Source organism: Dipodomys spectabilis, unplaced genomic scaffold (assembly GCF_019054845.1).
Source record: "Dipodomys spectabilis isolate Male_0828 unplaced genomic scaffold, ASM1905484v1 ptg000267l, whole genome shotgun sequence".
NCBI classification, from domain to species: Eukaryota; Metazoa; Chordata; class Mammalia; order Rodentia; family Heteromyidae; genus Dipodomys; species Dipodomys spectabilis.
The window spans coordinates 276,285-297,451 of record NW_024870944.1 but is presented as its reverse complement, the minus strand read 5'-3'; the positions used below and the strand labels follow the sequence as shown (position 1 = coordinate 297,451).

At 34.6% G+C, this 21,167-nt stretch overlaps 1 long non-coding RNA gene across 1 annotated transcript; it reads left to right on the top strand.

Annotated features, from left to right (window-relative positions):
* The first annotated feature begins 8,547 nt into the window (after positions 1-8,547).
* On the top strand, positions 8,548-20,956 carry LOC122125924. The gene is made up of 3 exons (XR_006150801.1): positions 8,548-8,557; positions 18,390-18,403; positions 20,867-20,956. It is a non-coding gene; the product is annotated as an uncharacterized LOC122125924 (long non-coding RNA).
* Positions 20,957-21,167: the final 211 nt, after the last annotated feature.

Below are 21,167 nucleotides of genomic sequence, written 5' to 3'. Positions count from 1 at the left end.
CCTTTGTGCACCTATGCCTTACTGAGCTGGCACCAGGACAAGCCTTTGAATTTGACTCCCCTCCTGTCTTAATCCCTCCATTTCTCCAGCTACAACTCATTTCACATGCTATTTCTGTCTTTACATTAGTTGTTCTTTTTCTAATCCCCACCAGAAAACCATTATATTCATGTAAATCCCACCATAAATAACCTAGTGAAAGGAGTGTTTACTATTGGCTGAGGCTCTCATCTGTGGTTTTGCTCCCTAATAAATCTGTGCTACACGATCTCATTTTTCTTCATGGCTTTTGAGTCTGACAAATGATTGATTGGGTTTGATGTAATCCCACTTATCCAGACTTACTTTGGAAGTTTTAAGCTGTACCAAGGAGCCCTCATGTTTCTCCTAACTCTTCCTGTAACATTCTCAAGGTATCTGGAATTACATGGAGTTTTTCGATCCATTTGGAATCGATTCTGATACACGGATATATATAAGGATCTAAATTCGGTTTTCTGTATACTGCCAATTCTACCAGCACAATTTGTTTTTCTTCCATTCTGTGTGTCTGGCTTCCTTGTCAAAGATTATTTACCTATAGGAGTGGATTCATTTCTGGATCTTCAATTCTGTTGTATTGTTGGAATTCTGTGCTTCCATTGGAAAGAATGCCATTATCCCATTCCTGAACAAAAGGAAAGACTGGAAAAAAATGATATTAAGTGAAATAAGCCAGATCTAATTAAATATATGCTGCACGGTTGTCCTCATTTGTAATAACTAGATATGTCTGTAAATCTACAAGTTAATCCAATAGTTAGTAAAAGACATACAATTACAGTTGGATATGATTAACTAAAAGCACTTTAAGCATTCACATGACAGGAACAAGGGAAATTATTCTTAGGAGAGGATCACAATGTCTCAATACCTATGTGCATATGACCATATAAATGTTGCTTATTGCAATGAACTCTAAGAATCAATCATACTTGTGAAATACATCTATCTGTATATAATTTTAAAAGATGTCATGAAAATAACCAACTTCTCTGTAAACTCAAAAGCAAAATTCTAAGTTTAGAAGATGAAATTGAAGAATGCTTTCAGCACATAAACTTAAACACATAGGGAAAAAAGTGGGAGAGAAAAGATAAGATGAAAAGTAGAATAGGTAACTATTGAAGAATTCATAAACTATTTCCAAAAGTATACAAGAGAGCAGGGGTACATCTCAGTTGTAGGACTAGACTAATATATACAAAGCCATAGGTTCAATCTCCATGAAGGCCTAATAATAAGTTAATAAATAGTAGTAATACAATAATTACCTGAAATAAATGCTTTCATATTAGAAAGGCCTGAATCCTAAAATAGTAAATAAATTATTCTCAACGTTTGTATCCACTGACAAGAAACTGCAAGAATGAAGAGCAAATATTTTCCTTTTCTAGCCTTTCCTTTCCTTTTCTGGTTTATTGTTTTCTTTTTTCCTTTGACACTACTGGTGCTTGAAGTTGCTAATGCTCTAATCACTTTAGATTATTTTTCAGGCTAAACCTCCCTTGAGGAATGATAACTTACCAATGGCTTCCACAAACGTGAGATAACAGGAAAATTACACTACATCTAGCTTTCTTTGTTTTTGTAGTTTCTCGCAAATTTTTATTTTTCAGAACTGGCCTTGATATCAGTCTTCTAAGTCTCTGCCTTCTAATTAGCAAAGTACATATCATCTCAAGCTTGGACCCACACTATATTTCAGTTTAACCATTCAATATTGACTTCAGTTCAACCAACGTGAACTATTGGGGAAATATATGGACACCTCATTCCCACTGGTAGGCAATTCTGATGAAGATGAGGACCAAGATAAATAAGTGAGGAATGGTATCAGTTGCAAAAAAAGAAAATGGAATAGTATCCAAACAATTTCTTCTTTGGGCTGCCGAAAATAATCGGCTTACTACAGTTCCAAGACTACTTTTCAAAAAGGCCACTCATGTGAATACTAGGGATGAAGATGAGTATACCCCTCTGCATCGGGAAGCCTACTGTGGACACTTAGACATTATCCATGAGTTGGTGGCTCAAGAGGCAGATATTCATGCAATAACTGTGGATGGCTCGACACCCCTGCACAGTGCTTATATGTGGAATAATACGAGAGTGTCTTCTTTCTTACTGCATCATGATGCAGATACCAATGCCCAAATTTAAGGCCTCTTGACCTCTTGCATCTTGCTGCTGGGAATAGAGATAGCAAAACTACGCTGGATCTCCTTCTGTTGAACCGTTATCTCAAACCAGGTCTAAAGAACAACTATGAAGAATATGTATTTGATATTGCCGAAAGGATAAGTATGTATCACTACCTCTTTGAAGTTGTGGAAGCTGTACAAATTTTTCCTAAGTCATAATGTTTCTGTTAAGCTTCTCAAATTTAAAAGTGCCAGTCCATTCGTTGGTCCGTACAAAATATTTTCACAATACAAAGTAATAGCAATATCTTACTGTAAAAATTCATGTATTCCATGGTATTCTTCCAAGTCAATTGCCTGACTTTGATGTCAAAATGTATTCAAGAGTTTTTGTATACATCTATAATAATTTCTGCAGAGTTTGTGGTTTTTTAAATCAGAAATAATTTTAACTTATCTGTTGAAATGAGTAGTACAGAAACTAAAGATATTTCTAGTGCTTGTCTGAGAAAATTATATTTTAAAATATTCTATATTCTGTTGTTTGTACAATTTCCATAAAGTATTTCATTCTCTCCTAGATATAATACATTGAATTCTACATCGTTTTATAATATGTAGGTTCATTAATAAATGTGTCCTTTAAGATTGCATTCCATATAGAAACAGTTTAAGATTCCTTTTTTTCCTAGGTCCTTATACTATTTTATTTCTTTGGGATAAAATGACAATGTTATCTAATTTAAAAACTTTTGTAAAGTTTATGCTTTTTAAAGGCGTTTCTAAGTTGAAAACTTAATATACTGATGTCAAACTTACTTTCAATTCTATGAATTACATATATTGTTACACTTGTATTTTTGTAATCAACTTTTTATTAACTTTTTTTCATTTCTTGCATCTAAAGAATGAAAAAAATTGGACTACTCCACAAATTTTCATATTATCCTGTATTTCATATCATCTCTGTATTGTTTTGATTTTGGAATACGTGCTGCTGAACCATGTAGTATCTTCTAAATTTAAACAGTTAATGATGCAATCTTTATGTAGGCATATATCTTTGGTTGCCTATTTGTAACAAGGAAACCTTATTGTTCCTTAACAATGCTATTGATTTCTTTTCCTAAAAGAAATTTATATTGTTCGGTCTATTGCTCACATTTGCAATTTTTTTGTCAATGAATATTTTTTTTCATTTTAAATTTGATCATACTTTGAAGCATTTATAGCCAGGTCCAAAGATGATGGCTTTTTCAAATACTTATTTATCCAACTGAGTTAGCTTTGTGGAGCTAATGGATTCAAAGTAAGCCTTGCTTAAGAGCTACTTGTAAAATTCTGCAGCATAAAATTTCCCAAATGAGGTCTTACTGGATCAAATGTCTACCTGACCATTTACTCTTCTTCCATGTAGCAACAGATCAACCAGAATATCTTACCCTGAGAGCATAGATTGTCTTACTGAAACTAAACTAATATTAGTTACAAGGGATCATAGAGAGATGAACAATTCAGACAGAACTGTTCAGAATAGAAGGTATTTTATCAAAATACAATTATTTAATATACCTACCATTTCAAAAGCAGCTAAAGCCAAGAAGGTGAAAAAATTGTTCATATGCATGATTACCTAATGTTCTGGCCTGTCAACCATCCAACCAGGCAGGAACTTACACTACTGCCTTTCTATCACCAAATATTCCCAAAGCTCCAGGAGAAGTCCATATGTTTCTCCTCATTATTAGGCCTTAAATTGGTAATGTTTTAATCAGAGTGTTTCCTCGTGTGTCCAGGTTGTAAATCTGCAAATGGTAATGCTTTATTTCTAACTCTCCAAACACTGAGGTAGAGATAATGGAATAATACTTTAAAACAGAGTTGCCTTTGATACCCTAACCACAACAGAACAATGCAAAACATGTGCCCATTTTATTATATTATATATAGTTATATTTTGTATTTATATGTGCTGATTTTATATTTCACACAGTGAATCTTACTAGAAATAATTGATAATTTGACAAAAAATTATATTTCTTTATTCCAATAAATAGATTGGAATATAAACAATTAGGTTTAGAATATATATTAGAATATGAAAAGTATCAATGCAATGTATTTCGTACAAACTTGTGATATCTTCAAAGTGCTCTTGGTCTTCTGAATTCACATGGTAAAAAAAATGTTGTTTTCCTATAATCTATAAAGTATTTTACTCTGCTGCTCTATTTATTATTTTAACTCGCTGGTCCTAAACAGTTTTTCTCCATATTTCTGAAGTATTCCTACTGATTATACCCAAATTTTGCTGATATGGTATCTACAAGATATTTTTTTCTGCAGGACCCACAGTTCCTAGGATCCCAGGTCCAAGTTACCTGCATCATCAAATAACAGAAGCAAGACTTCTCACCTAGGCCCATGCAGCATGCCAACAGAAAGTAATTGAAGACCCATCTCAATTTCTCATTTCCTATAATTTTTCAGGGCCCGAATTCTTTGAGAAAAAAGGAATTTTCAGTAAGCAATTGTGAAATGCAATGCAACTTAAAATAAAAGATGATATCACAAAATCTGAGAGAATGTACTGTAATTCAAACTTTCAATTTACAGATGACCAGTCCATATGAGTGAATGTGATCAAAAATATCACAAGATTATTTTTATACCACACTCCTAATGATTAATGAAAGATTTCAGTCCAGCGTATATAGGCCAAAAAAGTAGATCCTGGAAGGATAGAGCCATAATTGGTCTACCAAGACCAGGAAAACTTGACTTAGAGGTCAAATATAATTCAGAAAAACATTAATTGAGAAGATCCTTAGTACTTCAAAACACTAGTACTTCAGTAAAACTTGGTTCCGTAGTATAAAAATGTTGTCATTCTCAAAACAATGATAACCTACATTTAATCTCCTGAAATTATATTCTTTTTCAAATACACTTTTAAACATGACATTCACCTAAATAACATTTGACAAATAGATTATGTTTAGTGGCATTACAAGTTTTTCAAGTGTAGGGAGCAAGTTACAATAGAGTTGATTTATTTACCCAGCACCAATGCCAAACAGGCTCAACTATTCATTAAAGTATAGAAATAGTTCCGCCCACCATTTGTGTGTTAGTAGATGCCTTTTAGAAATGTGTTAAATAGATCAGCCTCCTATATTTCAAACCCAAATGTTAGCTAATAAATTAAATTTCATCACTTAAAGAAGGTACATTTGAAAAAGTCACAAATAGTTGCCTCATCATATGTTGTTTTATGTTTTCCCCATCTGTCTAACATAGTAAGAAATATGACTTTAAGTCTTGAATATGAGTATTCATCAGAGATGTGACAAACATAAAATCTGTCTTCTATTTGTATCATATTCCTCGATAGTAGTAAATCTTAGTTTTCTCCATTTTCCAAAACTTATATGTAGTAGATATTATCCCATTTCAAACAAAATAATCACAAACCATTGTACAAAGACATTTATAAAAATTGGTAATTAGGAATACATTCTAAGCTATTTTAAAACTTTCTTTTTGACTAAAGATTACTCTTCCAAATGGATGAGAATAAAAGCATGTCTAGGTCCTTCACATCTACAGTCTTACAAATTATTATTGCAGATGAATGAATTATGGAAATATAAGCTGACATCAGTTTAAATATATGCAGGTTTGAAACTCCATGTAATGTATATAAAACTTTCAAAGTATTAACAGTTTACCAGAATGACTACCAAGAAATTGAAACCAGAGAAGAATAATAGTACAGACGTAGAATGAATGAAAAATGGAACAAGTGGAAAGTATAGTTAGAATACTCAATGTACACATGTGATAAAGGAAGTGGTAAATCTGAAATAAATCTTGAAAAGGGGGTTGGTTGAGAATGATAGAAAAAGTAACTCTGATCCAGGAGCATTGGACAATTAGATGAACATATTTAATTGAAAAACAATTGCACGACCTTTTGAACTTCAGTTAAAAAACACAACAAAAAACAAAAACACATAAAACTCACAACCAAAGAGCAATCCCTAGAGAGTATGAATATGACCTCTCAAAATTTTAAGGAGTTAATGAAGGGCAGTCTTGGGAAAAGCAAACAATGCTTTTCAAAGAGGGCAGTTCGGGGTAGGGGAGAATTTTGAATAGATTTAAATAGATTGTCTAAGGTTATAAATCACCTACATCTGCTGCAAATATTATCTTTCTTCTGTGAGTTCTCTTTGTCTGAAATGGGTACTGCAGTCCTGACCCACACTTGATAGCTTCTGAAGATAGAATGGAAGAAACAAGATCAAAAACCTAATAGGTGCTGTCCACTGGGGAGAAAACAATCCTCTATGTTTTCTCTCATCTCTCTTCACTACTCTTTTTTCATACTTTTAAGTGAACTGATTTTGAATTATATTTTTCTTTCTTTGTTCTGGCAAAGTAATTGGTCAAAGTAGTTCACTAAATATTATTTGCCTTTTTATTCTATCATGCTGTTTACTTGTCCAAGAGTCCATTAAACTTCACCCTTGCATTTGGTTGCCACGACAACCCCACATCTATGTTAATGAGGACAAACTCTAATGTAAAACTTTGTCTCCAAAAAATTGTTCCCAGATGCTGTGATCACAAATATTTGGCTATAATTTTTTTTTTACCTTGAAAGTCTTCTTGTGTCTAAAGTGCCCACAAAAATAAGTACTCCACCACTTTTTAGTTCAATCACTTCTAACCTCAAAGATATATTTTGATAACAAGATGCTTAGAGGAAATCAAAGAATACTCCACTTTTATCTTCTCTCTTAAGACTCTCCTTAGATACCATATCAGTTTCAGTGAAGTTATTCTTTGAAAAATTATTTCAATAGATTATTCTTCTCTTGGTCTTGCATTTGTTCAGCAAGATGTATGGGAAAGAAGAGTTAAATCATCCATTCCTTGGATGACAGTGTCTGTTACAAAGGACAATGCTTCTATGGCTAATTCTATGTCCTCCTCTTAGCTCTTGGTTGATTTCCAATTAATCCCTGCTTCTTGGCTTCAAGTCCAGTGAAGCTGAAGGACTATAAGGTCCCCCAACCCCACCCCGCCCCACTATATCTTCATATTTTCTCTTTTAAAACTCTTTTAAGTTGCCTCATTTGGACGCAGAATTTATTTTCATGTCTTCATTCAATCTGTTCTGCATTGTAGTCAGCCAAATAGGCTCTATAAAATCACTTTAGGTAGCAAAAATATTAAGACAATATATATATAAAGGTTAGGCCTCCCTCCACTTCTGAAGCCAATATGCTTAACTAGGTCTTCTAAGAACACTGTTTTCTTATCCTTTCAATTTGCTCAATTCTTTTCTGATCCTAACATTTTTGGCTTATGTAATAAGAGAAGTCTTTACTATCTCATGTTAATAAGGATATTATTTTTGTGAGCTACTTAGAAATGTGTAATCATTGGAGTATCCAATCAGATTTTCTTCTGTGTTTCAGTGCTTCACGTTCAAAGACATTGTAGAAAGTGTTACAAACAGAAAAGTGTGAACCCAATACCTTGTTTCATATTGGAGGGCACTTTCGCCCTAAATATTTTGACCAAAATTATCTTTTTCAAAGAATTATTTTGGTAGTTAAAGGTCAATTCACAAATTTAGATATCTTAGTTTTTTAAGAACTTTGAATTTCACACAGTGAGAGTATATTTCCTGGTTAAGGACAATTCTCAAAGGAACCTACAGGATTTACAGTAAGATTTCTAAAGTTTGTTTAGTGTGAAAATGAGCTATCGTCACCCACATTGCTCTCTCTTAACTAAGTCTCCATAGATTTCTTTGCATGAAAGCCTATTTTCCCAGGCAATTTTCTTAATAAGCTAAATTATTAAAAAGTTTGAACAATCAAAATATACCTGTCATAATTTTCAAACTCTTTTGAAATTCCTTTATCAGAATCACATATTCACTAATCCTAACTCAACCTTTACCATCAAAAACAGTTAACATGCTGTTTTCATGATATACTGTCCACACAACTATTATTTTCCAGTGGGTTTATGTGTATATATGACCATATAAGCTGATGCTGAGCAAAATGAACTTCAAGATAGGGAACAGAGATTTTGTTTGTAGTTGTTGCTTGTAACGTATTATGTGATTTCTTTTTTCTTTGGGTTTTTTCCCTTATGGTTGTTCCCTGCTGTATTTGATTTTGGTGCCCTGTGTATTGTGTATACATTTACCTTAATTAGGGAAGGGAAGTTCAACAACAAAATGGTGAGACAAAGGACAAAAGGAAAACCAATGCAATAGCAATACTCACATGACATTATGTTGGAAATGTACATTACAACTCTGAGGGGTACTGAGGTGAAGGAAAACTGTGAGAAAAATGAAGGAGGGGCTAACAAGTTTGAAAAGTTATGTATTCATTACCTTACAATTACTGTAACCCCATTGTACAGCAATTTGATAATAAAATTAAATTTTAAAATAAGCTGCATAAAATATAATTGCACTCTATTTTTACAGTAAATATTATTCTTTATTTTATGTAGTAATTTTTTTTAGAATCAATACTATTTGGCATCTAATTCGAAACAATTACTCCTTTTTTATCAGAGCATCATCAACTTGAATGTTATCCAACTAGACAATATTTTCACAATAAACTTGCCAATATTTTGAAAAAAGAATAAATTTAGTACTTTCTCACACTAAAACCAAAAACAGTTTAACTCTATGGAAACCAATAACTTTTAAAAGTAAATCATACTGAGCATGTTTTCAATGTAAAGATTTACACTAAATTATTGTAGTTATAATGCCATCATTTATTTCTAGGGGCAAACACATTTTGTGTCAAGCCTAAATGAAAATATAACACAGTATATACAAAGCTTTGATAAAACACAGGTCTGGCTTACAATGGGAACACTTAAGTTTGCATGTGCAGTGGTGTTGCAGGGTTGTTAAATCCATCCTTTTGATGAACTTGACATGATGAAATTACCTAATCATACAGTTCACTGGACAGATACTGCTGTTTTATATATATACATATATATATGTATATATATATATATATATATATACACACACACACACACACACACACACACACACACACACACACACACATATATACACATATGTATGTATTTATATATTAAGAGGCACATAAATAAAAAAAAAATTTACAATGAATAAATTTAGTGAACAGATAACCTTTCCCAAAAAATTATTTTACCTGAGGCCGGGCGCTGGTGGCTCACGCCTGTAATCCTAGCTACTCAGGAGGCTGAGATCTGAGAATCTCGGTTCAAAGTCAGCCCGGGCAGGAAAGACCGTGAGACTCCTATCTCCAATAAACCACTAGAAAACCGGAAGTGGCGCTGTAGCTCAAGTGGTAGAGCGCTCGCCTTGAGCTGAAGAGCTGAGGGACAGCACCCAGGCCCAGAGTTCAAGCCCCATGACCGACCAAAAAAAAATTATTTTACCTGAATAAATTCATGTCTTATAGTCTCCAATTCTATATCACACTTAAATGTCTGCTGATCCCCTTCAGCTTTTTCATAATATTGGTTTTTTATTTTTTTCAGATGAAAAAGCCTGTCAATAAATATACTTGTATGATATTCCTTTCTTTAGAAAATGAAAAGCACATCGTGTAATCTGGCTCTTCATGTGTCTTCAAAATCAACTTTCATAATTTCAAGTACATATTGACTTCGACTTAGATCTCTCATTTTCTTCCAATAATACCTATGGGAAGGAGAAAATGAAGGATCATTCTGCTACTGTGGGAGCTTCTGTTATTAATCACTGGAATAAATATTATGAAAATAAATCTCTGAAATTATTTAGAGAGATGACTTGAAAGTTACCTTTGTACACACTCATGTTAGTCCCTCAACTAAATCAGAGAATTTAAAATAAGTAACATTTTACCTGGGAGCCAGGGGCTTATGCCTGTAATCCTAGCAATTCAGGAACTGAGATCTGAAGGTGGTAGTTCAAAGCTAGCCCTGGCAGGAAATCCGTGACACTCTTACCTTCAATTAATCACCAGAAAACCGGAAGTGGCACTGTGGTTCAAGTGGTAAAGTGCGAGCATTTATCTAAAAAGCTTAGGGAGATTGTCCAGGCCTGGAATTCAAGCCCCATGACCAAAAAATATAAAAAAGGAAAAAAAGGGTGAAAAGCAACATTTTAAAGCTAATGTGCACATATACACAAAAATTGTCTAGAAATAAAATTATAACAGCCCCTGGACTGGCAAAAAAAGAGATTAAAGTGAAATTGCTTTCAATCATTCATGTAGACAATCTGTACTGAGGGCAGGGTATTGGAGCTCACATCACTAACTAAAGGGGTAGAAATTGAGAAGATCACTGTTCAAAACCAGTGTGCAAGGAAAGTAATAAGATTCTCATAACATCTTAAAGCCTGGGACGTTGGAATGCATTTGTGATATTAGTTACTTGGCAGACAGAAGTGAAGAACTTAGCCTCTGTTCAGCCCTCAGCAAAATTGATAATCTATGAGCAAAGTAACTACATTGAAAAAAGTATTGTTATAATGGTAGAATACTTGTTCAGCCAACGAAATATCTAAATTTATACTCATTTCCTAAAAGAGAAAAAAAAGCAAAGAAAGAAAGAGAAAAGAAAGAGAAAGAAAGAAAAATAGAATAGGAGGAGGAGAGAAGGAAAGGAAAGAAGGAAGGAAGGAAGGAAGGAAGGAAGGAAGGAAGGAAGGAAGGAAGGAAGGAAGGAAGGAAGGAAGGAAGGAAGGAAGGAAAGAAAGAAGGAAGGAAGGAAGGAAGGAAGAAAGGAAGGAAGGAAAAGAAGAAAGAAAGGAAGGAAGGAAGAAAGAAAGAAAGAAAGGAAAAAAGAATAGAAAAGAAAGAAAGGGCAGAAGAAAGAATGGGAGGAAGAAAGAAAGGAAGAAAGAGAAGTATAAATAAAAATCTCAGCAGGTGTTAGATGTTAATAATGACCCTAAATACTTTTAGTTATAAATGCCATCATTTAATTCCCTGGGAAGAGACATTTTGTATCAATCCCTGTTGTATGGACTTGGGACCCACGAAAGACCACCAGAGACCACGACCAATGCAAACAGCAAAAGAGACATTTATTTGCAAGCTGAAACTTGGTCCTCCGCACATCAGGTAACCAGTGACGTTAAGAGTCCCAGAGCACAAAATCAGCACAGCTTTCATAGTACTGAACAAACAAGTTTAGGGAATTGCCACACAAGCAGTTAAATGATTGGTTTGAGTCCACCCTAACTGCTCTGCCCTTTTTCTGAACTATTGGTTTATCCTGTTCCTGGAACACTTGGGCAACTGTTCTTCTTTCTTAAGGGTGGACAGGTTTGGTGGCATCCTGTATTTTTTTTAATCTATCTTGGGGTTACTCTGAGGGCAGCTTAGCACAATATGGTGTGGTTAATCTCAAATTGGAGTTACTTTGGCTCTTCATTTTCTCCTCTTCTAGAACATCGGGGACCAATCATGGTCTCCTAATTGGCACAGTCTTCTATATTTACAGTTTGGTATTGGGATCTCAGAACTAATAGATGGACTGTGCTGATTCTCTTTTTACAAAGGACACCAGTCTACAAGGTCCGTTTGTGAGTAACAAAATTAACAGGAACAAAGGCCCTTACATTTTCTTCCAGCAATCCTGACTCGGTATACCACACCTAACTTACCTTTATACCAGCTGTACTCGTAAGCTCCAATTTTAAGACATACTCACACCATTTGCTACATACTTAAACTTTCTGATGTTACATACTTAAACTTTCTGATGTTTGTCTTCTTTACGAACATTTTAAGACAATCCTTACTTTTTAAATCATTTCTTATCTAGAGGATTCCAATTTTTCCCAAATTCCTTTCTTAAGTCTTTCTTTACTACACTCCTCTTCTTTACAATTCCTTGAGCTCCTTTGTGGCTAGAATTTAAAACTGCCCATTTTTCCTTCGACTTGTGCAACCAAGTTATCTCAGAAAGCCTCAAGGCACCAGTGGGATGAAAAGCTTTCTAGATTTTAAGGCTCAGATTAGGGCTGGTTCTCATTCCTCCCTCTACTTCCATTGTTTTTTAAAAAAACTCTCCTTTATCTTTAAAACACACCCAGGAGGAAGCAGGTTATTAGCATACCAGAGCCAAACTAGGCTGTGACCCTGATGTATGTAAGGCAAGCCAGTGATATACTTGACAACAATATCCACTGTGGGAATAGAGAGGTTACTGGATATCACCAAAAGAATGTCCCACAAGATCTTAGTATTAGCAGCGTTCAACCAGGAAGCATTTTCAGGTGATGGAATCAGGCAGGAGTTGAGTGTACTTTTACCAGTGTGGGAGTGGTCTGGGTGATGATATAGATTTCCTCCAGGTGACTGTCAAGCTGTCATTGAACTTTACTCATTAGGGTGCGCAGCAGCAACAGCAGTAGCAGGGTCTCTCAGTGGCTCAAAGGGACTGTCACACCTCATGCTAGGCTGCAAATTCCCACACAGACCGGTTAAGGATACATTGCATAGGCTTGGCAGGCTATGACCCCACTAGTTTTTAAGACTATTTAGACAGTAGACCAGGACAATTAACCAAGATAACAATTTTTTTCAACGAGATAGTTCTTTTAATAAGGCTAGGATTTTCTAGGCAGATATAGAAGCCTCAGTCTTGTACTATTCTTTCCCATGTCTTTTCCTTCTGTCTATTTTGCCACATTTTTTTAAAAAAGTGACTGTGGTCCCTTGTTCTCAAAAGGCGATGGTGAGCAAAGATTCATCTTCTGTCACTTCTTCAAGCTGACTCAGGGGTGTTGATCCTACCTAACCAGGAACTTATATCCTAAGCCTATTTTACAAAGAGGTTACCAGGATTAGATGTCATTAAGAACAACATTTTAACTTTTGACAAATTCACAGACCTTTTTTCTGACTACAGAAGTGTAGATTATTTAGTCTTCTGGTTTGCAAAAGGATCTTCCTGGATGGCTTAGTAATGTGATCTCTAGTAACCTAAGAATGTCTGAGTTACCTATGCAGGCCTTCAGACAGATATCAATAGAAACACACTCTCTGGTTTACAAAATTTTTCCTGAGCAGATGAATTTCATGTAGCTGGAGTCAGCTCAAAAGTTACTGCCAATTAGAGCTTTGGGGACATACAGAGGTTAGGATCTAAACTATCCTCCACATTTTACAACCTTAGCTTTTTAGTATTATCATAGATGACTGACTAGTTCCTGTCCCTTACAAGTGATAGACTTTAGGCATGCTTACAACCTATCTTCTCATGACCTCCTGACTCTGACCAATTTTTGAAGGGCCATATACAAATGACTCTAGGATCTGACATTATTTCTGCCATTCAAGCAGTGGCTTACAATCTCTGGATGCTCCTCCATTGCTTTTTGTCCCAGGAGTGTCTTCTCCACACTGGGAAAAATGCCTCATTGGCATTTCCCTTAGTTGGTTGCTGGACTTGAACTTAGGGCCTGAGTGCTGTCCCTAAGTTCTACAGTTCATGGCTCACATTCTGCCATTTTGAATCCGAAAGCAGCTCTGCTTACTCTTTCAGCCTTTTGCTGGCTGAGTAGAGGTGACAGTCTCTCACTGACCTTTTTCTGCCCGAGCTGGATTCGAACCAGTTGCAAATCAATGAGTCGCAAAAATGCCACTTTATTCCAAGTAAAAGCAAGAAGGTGATCAACATAGAAGTAGCTTTTAAGCGAATCCTTACCTGAAACTTACTAAGAACCAAAGTTACATCTGACAAATTACAAGAATCCTCACTCCTTTTTGTCAGCCTGCTGGGAACTGTTAAAAAAAATACCTATGAGAGCAAACTGAAATAGTAATTAAGCAATTATTTTGGTAATCCAAATTTTTCCTTTTTGTACTTTGAGGGAAATGTTTAGAACAATTTTACTTTTAAACTTTATATACAGAAATCAATTCCTAATTTATGAGCCTCCTATTAATTTGCTTTAATATTCTATACTTTAGTTTTTAGCTGCACTTTGAAAAATCCCTTGAACTCTCAAGGCTAGGTGTGTTACTCATTTCCTCTTGGCTGTTTGTTTTAAAACAGATACACATGAAATCGTTTAAACTCAAATAACATATTTTCTTAATGCAAAAATTACAATCACCATCATTTTACCAAGAATCTAGACTTAACACCTTTATGCCTTAAAAAAAAACATATCCAATGGCAGAATATCATTGAGAGCAAATCACGTTGTACAAATAAACTATTTAACCCTCTTTTTAAAGCCTTCTTACTTTTAATTTTAACACATCCAAGAGGCAGTTTTAGCAATGTTAATCAGATCTTCACATCACTCATTTTTACCATCATGTCTCCAGTGTCTATCTGCAGGAAAAAGTGAAAGAATAAAGATCGGCTACTTAGCCCTTCCTGTGGAAAGGCCACGCACCCAATCCGACTCTTTAGCATTAGATGAACTGTGCTTGTGCCAGCTTGTCCTCTTTCACCATGCGTGGACTCCTCCCATGGCCTGTTCCACCATGCATGACCAGCTAAACTGCACTTCTGCATGTTCACCATTCACTCCTACAGAAAGGTATTCTGTTAGCTTTTAAGTTTCTCCTTTTTGTTAAGCCAGATATATTGATTACAGTATAAACAGCTTTATGCTGACATCAAATATAGTGAAAGCAGGGTTTATACTGTGGGGGAGGGAGGAGATGGGGAAAAACCAGTTGTTTAAGGATACAGGTGGACCTGTTGCAACAATGAGAAGTACAAGTTGTCATGTCCAAAACTAGCTTTACAACATCGGTGGGGGGGGGGAGGGGAGGGAAGGAGAAGGATTGGGATTGCGGGGGAGGGGGGAGGCTGGGAAGGGATGTGAAGGGTAAACAAAGGAGGAGGCTGCAATGCTTGGTAAGAAATGTATGCATTATCCTGCCCACGTAATTGTAACTCTTCTGTACAGTATGTTCACAAATAAAATTAAATTAAATTTAAAAAAAAACAGCTTTATGCATTCTAAAATACCAGATTTTCTAATTTTCAAGTTAAAGAATCCTTACAAAAACCTATTTTAAACAATGTGAAAATGCTTTAAAATGTTTTGGTAATGTCAAACCTCATAAGTTTTTGAATTTTAAAATTAAACTCACACAATTGTTACAAAATGCTAACAATTTCTATCATGAACAAGTTCACAAACACATACAAAACACACTCAAATCTTCAAGCAACCCAAAATCAAAATCAGTTGTACGTACATTTTCTAAAGTTTTCAAACAAAAAATTAAGAAAATATTTCTTTTAAACGAAGTAATTTTGTAGAGCTTCATTTTCCCAGGGTTTGCTTGTTTAGCAAGGCAATTCAACAAGTGGTCTTGAATCCTTTCTGTTGGAGGAAGGATGCAGGGGGAGGGGGGGAGAGCCTGACACTAAACTGGCCTGATTTTTATCCAATTTTATTTTTATTTATTTATTTTTCTTAATGTGTTTTTTTAATTGTGAAAATACTGTACAGAGGGGTTACAATTACATGGGCAAGATAATGAGTACATTTCTTATCAAGCATTGTACCCTTCTCCTTTGTTTTCTCTTCCCATCCCTTCCTAGCCTACCACCACCTACTCCCCCAACTCTCCTCCCTTCCTCCCCCCCACCACAGTTGTAAAGTTCGTTTTCAACATAACGACTTGTACATCTCATTGTTGCAATGGGTCCAAATGTATCCCTATATAAGCGATTTATTTTTTCCCTTCCCCTCCACAAATTATACCGACATCAAATACAGTGAAAGAAGGGGTTATACTGTGGAGGAGGGACATACAAAGCTACAAAGAAATAATCTTATAAACGTGTTAGAAACAATCGCATGAAAGAAAAAAAACATTTGAATACATATCTTAGGTTCATTTCCCGAACATCACCTTATCTGACCTTTTCTGCTTGACTCATACATATACTACTTATTGAAAATAAGGGAAACCATGGAAACTATGTTTTTTTGGACCTGGCTTACTTAACTTGATATAATTTTTTCAAGTCTTTCCATTTCCTAACAAATGGGCCAATGTCATTCTTTCTGATGGAGGCATAGAATTCCATTGTGTATATATACCACATTTTCTTGATCCATTCATCTACTGCAGGGCATCTGTGTTGGATTCATATCTTAGCTATGGTAAATAATGCTGCAATAAACATAGTCGTGCTGGTAGCTTTAGTGTGGTCTTGTTTGTGATCATTTGGGTAAATGCCCAAAAGTGGGATTGCTGGATCATAGGGGAGCTCAAGCTGATTGAAAACGTTGGCAAAGTAGCAGGGTATAAAACTGACCCTCAAAAAGCAATGGCTTTTCTGTATGCCAACAATCAGAAAAGTATGTCTAAAATTAGGAAAGCAACTTCATTCGTAATAGCTCCACAAAAAATAAAATACCAAGAAATTAACTTAACCAAAGAAGTGAAGGACATCTGTGATGAAAATTTTGAAAATTTGAAAAATGAAATCAAAACAGAACTTAGAAATTGGCAAAAACTTCCATGCTCCTGGATTGGAAAGATCAACATTGTGAAAATGGCAATACTTCCCAAGGCTATTTACAAATTCAATGTGATACCTATCAATATTCCAACATAATTCCTCAAGGAAATAGAAGTTGCAATCCAAAAATTCATATGGAATACTAAAAGACCCCAAATAGCAAAAACGATCCTCAACAGAAAGAGCAGTGCTGGAGGAATATCAATATCAAATTTCAAACTCTACTATTTAATCCATTGCAATCAAAGCAGCTTGGTACTGACACAAGAACAGACCTCAGGACCAATGGAATAGAATTGAAAACACAAATAATTGTGAAGCCAAGCAGAAGTTTCCTTTTCATTCGGCACCAGCATTGGATGTTGACTGGCAGAGCAACAACACCTTTGCTTCATGTAGTACAGATTTGTGCATTCATGTCTGCAAATTAGGACAACACAGATCTATTAAAACATTCCAGGGACATACAAATGAAGTAAATGCTATCAAGTGGGACCCCATTGACAATCTTCTGGCCTCCTGTTCTGATGACATAACTTTGAAGATATGGAGCATGAAATAAGATAATTGTGTACATGATTTGCAAGCACATAATAAAGAAATTTATACTATCAAATGAAGTCCAACAGGACCAGGGACAAATAATCCAATGACAACCTTATGTTAGCAAGTGCGTTCTTTGATTCTACTGTTACGTTATGGGATGTAGACCGAGGGATTAGCATCCATATTTTGACAAAACACCAAGAACCTGTGTACAGTGTTGCTTTCAGTCCTGATGGCAAGTATCTGGCAAGTGGTTCTTTTGACAAATGTGTGCACAATTGAAACACAAGCAGTTGCTCTAGTTCACAGCTATGGGGGAACAGGTGGAATTTTTTTTTATATTTGCTCTTTTATTATAACTTTCTTTTTTTAATTTAATTTTATTTTATTTGTGAACATACTGTACAGAGGGGTTACAATTATATGGGCAGGATAATGCGTACATTTCTTACCAAGCATTGCAATAGCTAGTATATGTATGAGTCAAACAGGTGGAATTTTTGAAGTTTGCTGGAACGCAGCAGGAGACAAATTTTGAGCCAGTGCATCAGATGGTTCAGTTTGTGTATTAGACCCAGAAATAGCGCTACTAGTTGGAAGCCATGGGCCGACTATGAATGTGTACATATCCAAAATGACTGTCCTTGACCCATGTACTGCTACAGTCCCACCTGAACCATGGCCAGTCCACTATAGCCAAATCTAAGAGAAGTATATCCATGCAATGTATATATACAAAATTGCACCCTGAAGATGACAGAGTTTTGTCACAGCTTGTGAATTCTGTTCACCAAGTGCTGGAATCTAATCTGCTGTGCCACTAAAATAGCATTTAGTAGTTTGGGATATGAAAAACAGAAGAGAGAAATAAATATACGCTATAAAAGCAGACCATATATGTACCAGAGTTTGTTTACTAATGACAGCCTTGTTTCTCCCCTTTGAATCAATCAGCAGACACCACTGATTCTATTCTTTTTTCCCTTCAGTAGTGAGCAGAGTAAATGGACAGAGAAAATGGACATAACAAAACTCGCAGCAGTAGTTTGTTCTTGCTTTTAAATTTTGATTTTTGTTTGATTGTGGATGCATGAAGTAAGGGAGTGAATCAGTTTCTTGTTTATATTTTTTTTCACCTTTTAAACAATAAAAATTTTCTTAAAAATACTTTAAAGCATTCTTTAGAAGAGGTAGATTTTTGGTACATTTTTGGCTCCCAGAGAATATATTCAATTGGTGCGTATTGTGGAAAGGGGCATTGGAAGTTAAAAGAAAGCATAGGACTTTGGTCATGTCAACCTACAAGAAACATCCGTAAAGAAGGATGCTCTGCTTCTGTTTCTATTTCTATTTCTCTCTGTGTCTCTCTGTCTCTATTTCTCTCTCTGTCTCACTATATTTTATTTTAGTGATGTGGCTTAAATACAATAGGTTATTTTGGGGGACATATTTCTGCCAATTAAATACTAGAAGGGCACAAATGTTTTGTTTTTCTTTAAGTACGATATTGAAGATAAAAAAATCTTCTGATGCTTTTTAACCATAAGTAAATTATGGATAAAATGTGCACTATTGCAAAAAGGAGCAAAGTAGTTTGGGGCTTTTTAAAAAAATTGTTTTGCTTTGATTTTTAAGAGATTAAAATGTTTCTGGATGAGGAATAGCTTCTCCAAGTGTCCATCATTCTGAATAGAAGCTTAAATATGTAATGTAACCAAACTTCAGTATTAAAAATCTCTCATGTTATATTCTTTTATACAAAACAAGATAATGGCATATAACAACTGCCATTACATGGCAAAATATTTGCTACCTTAGTTTACAAACAATCTTTAAGACAAAAGACTTGCTTCAAGGTGTTTTTAAATAGCAGTGATTCAGAATTTTAAAAAGAAAAAAAAGTGATTGCACTAACCTCACTGCTGCTTTGACTCTGCATTTGTGGTACTCGTGACTACATAGATAGATAGATAGTCAGATAGATAGATAGATAGATAGATAGATAGATAGATAGATAGATAGATAGATAGATAGATAGATAGATTTACACTACTATTTTTCCCAGAAATCACTACTATATCCTGTCCCTCACTCTGTTTATATCAAGTATTTTCTTAAAAAATATAGGTATCAAATCAAAATTCCTCTTATGCTCATGCAGCTAAAAGTAAAGTAATAGATAAATGTTAGCATGAGCCATGCCTATGTGTGTGATTTAATAGGGTTTGTCATGATCTGCATAAGAATCCAGGACTATCAATTTTAAAGAAAGTAGTTGTCAAATTTTTATCTTAAAATTTTTTAATTAAGGAATTGCCTATAATCAAGCTTAGAAAATTTATAACACTACTTCTGTTACTAATTATTTTGAGGGCTTTACTATTAAAAGTTTAACCTATGTTCTAAGTTGAACTAGAAATTGATTTAACCCAATTAATGCAATTTTTATTTTCAGCATCTGTTGTTTTGTTATTTTTACAAAATAGCATTGATGGAAGCAAGTCTTAGTTTACTAAGGTAGGGTAGCATTTTCTATTGGTGAAAAGAATACGTACACTTAATTTCACTATACTATGATACTGTAATGTTTTTTAAAAATTTACATCCAGAGAGGCAGTCATTCACGATGGTTTTGTGCCAGTTGTTTTTAGGGTTTTGGATCACGTTAGATATTTAGAACTTAACTCCTCTGTGACTTATGTAGGAAACCTAATATGCTGGCACTTGGTATACTGCATTTATTGCTAGAAGTCCACATCTGTGTTTGACTTCTCATTGTTTAAAAAAATAAATAAAAATAAAAAATCTGTGCATTAATTTTTAAATGTGCTCCCAGGAATAGACACAAATGTTTTGAGTATTTTTAAGCTGCATTTTCTTTTAGAGATGCATTGTCAATTGCACTGAATTTAAATCTGAAAGTCAGAGGTGATTATTGATAGTACTTTTGTATTTTGATATGGACAATTTATTCATTTGGATACAGTTAATGACTTTTTTCCCAGCTGATTTAAAAGATAGTCAAGAAATTCTGCAATATAGCTGCCAAAATAAACAGCTACATTTTTATGATATTGTCATCTTTTCTGTTTTTTTTTATTCTTCTGCTATTTTACTTAAATCATAATAGCCAAGATAGGACATACACTTAAAGAGTATAAATTCAGAGCTTTATTATCCTGAAGTCTAGAGTCTTTTAAGTATAACCTTCTCTGAAAGGTGTCCATCTCACAAGCTGGTTCTTCATGAGCATCCATGTGTTGGGTTTTGCTGCTGTTCTCAACATCACCAATGCCTGCTGTGTGCCACCATGCTGCTCCAATAGACATGAATAAGATTGTCTCTAATTGAGCAATAACATGATTGCAAGAGACCAAGTTTCACAGCCTGTAAAAGTTCTATATTTGAAGTTTCTTACTCATTTTTCCTCCCATTTTCTCATGAGAACAATTTATTCCTGAAGATCAGCTGAATGCAGTAATTTTTCTATAGTATTCACTGCAAATCATTATTTTTTATGCTACCATTATGAAATTTAATCGTAAGGAAAATAGGAAGGAAAACTTACTGCATTCTCAGAGAATTAAATAAAATAAGGAGCAGCTGCCACTCTTAAATGTCATAAAGGAAAAATTTCTTTCTTCTCCATGTAGGAAGTCTCTTAAGTACTCATCTTTCCTCTAATCCCCCTTTCCTGTAATTGATCAGGAAATATAATTGATTTTAAAATGAGTTTTAGAAGTGGAAACTGGTAATTTCCTAATAGGTCTTAGCATGTATCAATTTCTGTTTTAAAGAATAATTCTCTAGGTAAAGTAAGTTTTAGGATTAAACACTTTTTACAGATACTGAAAGTGCTTCCTTTTGTGGTGTAAAGAACAA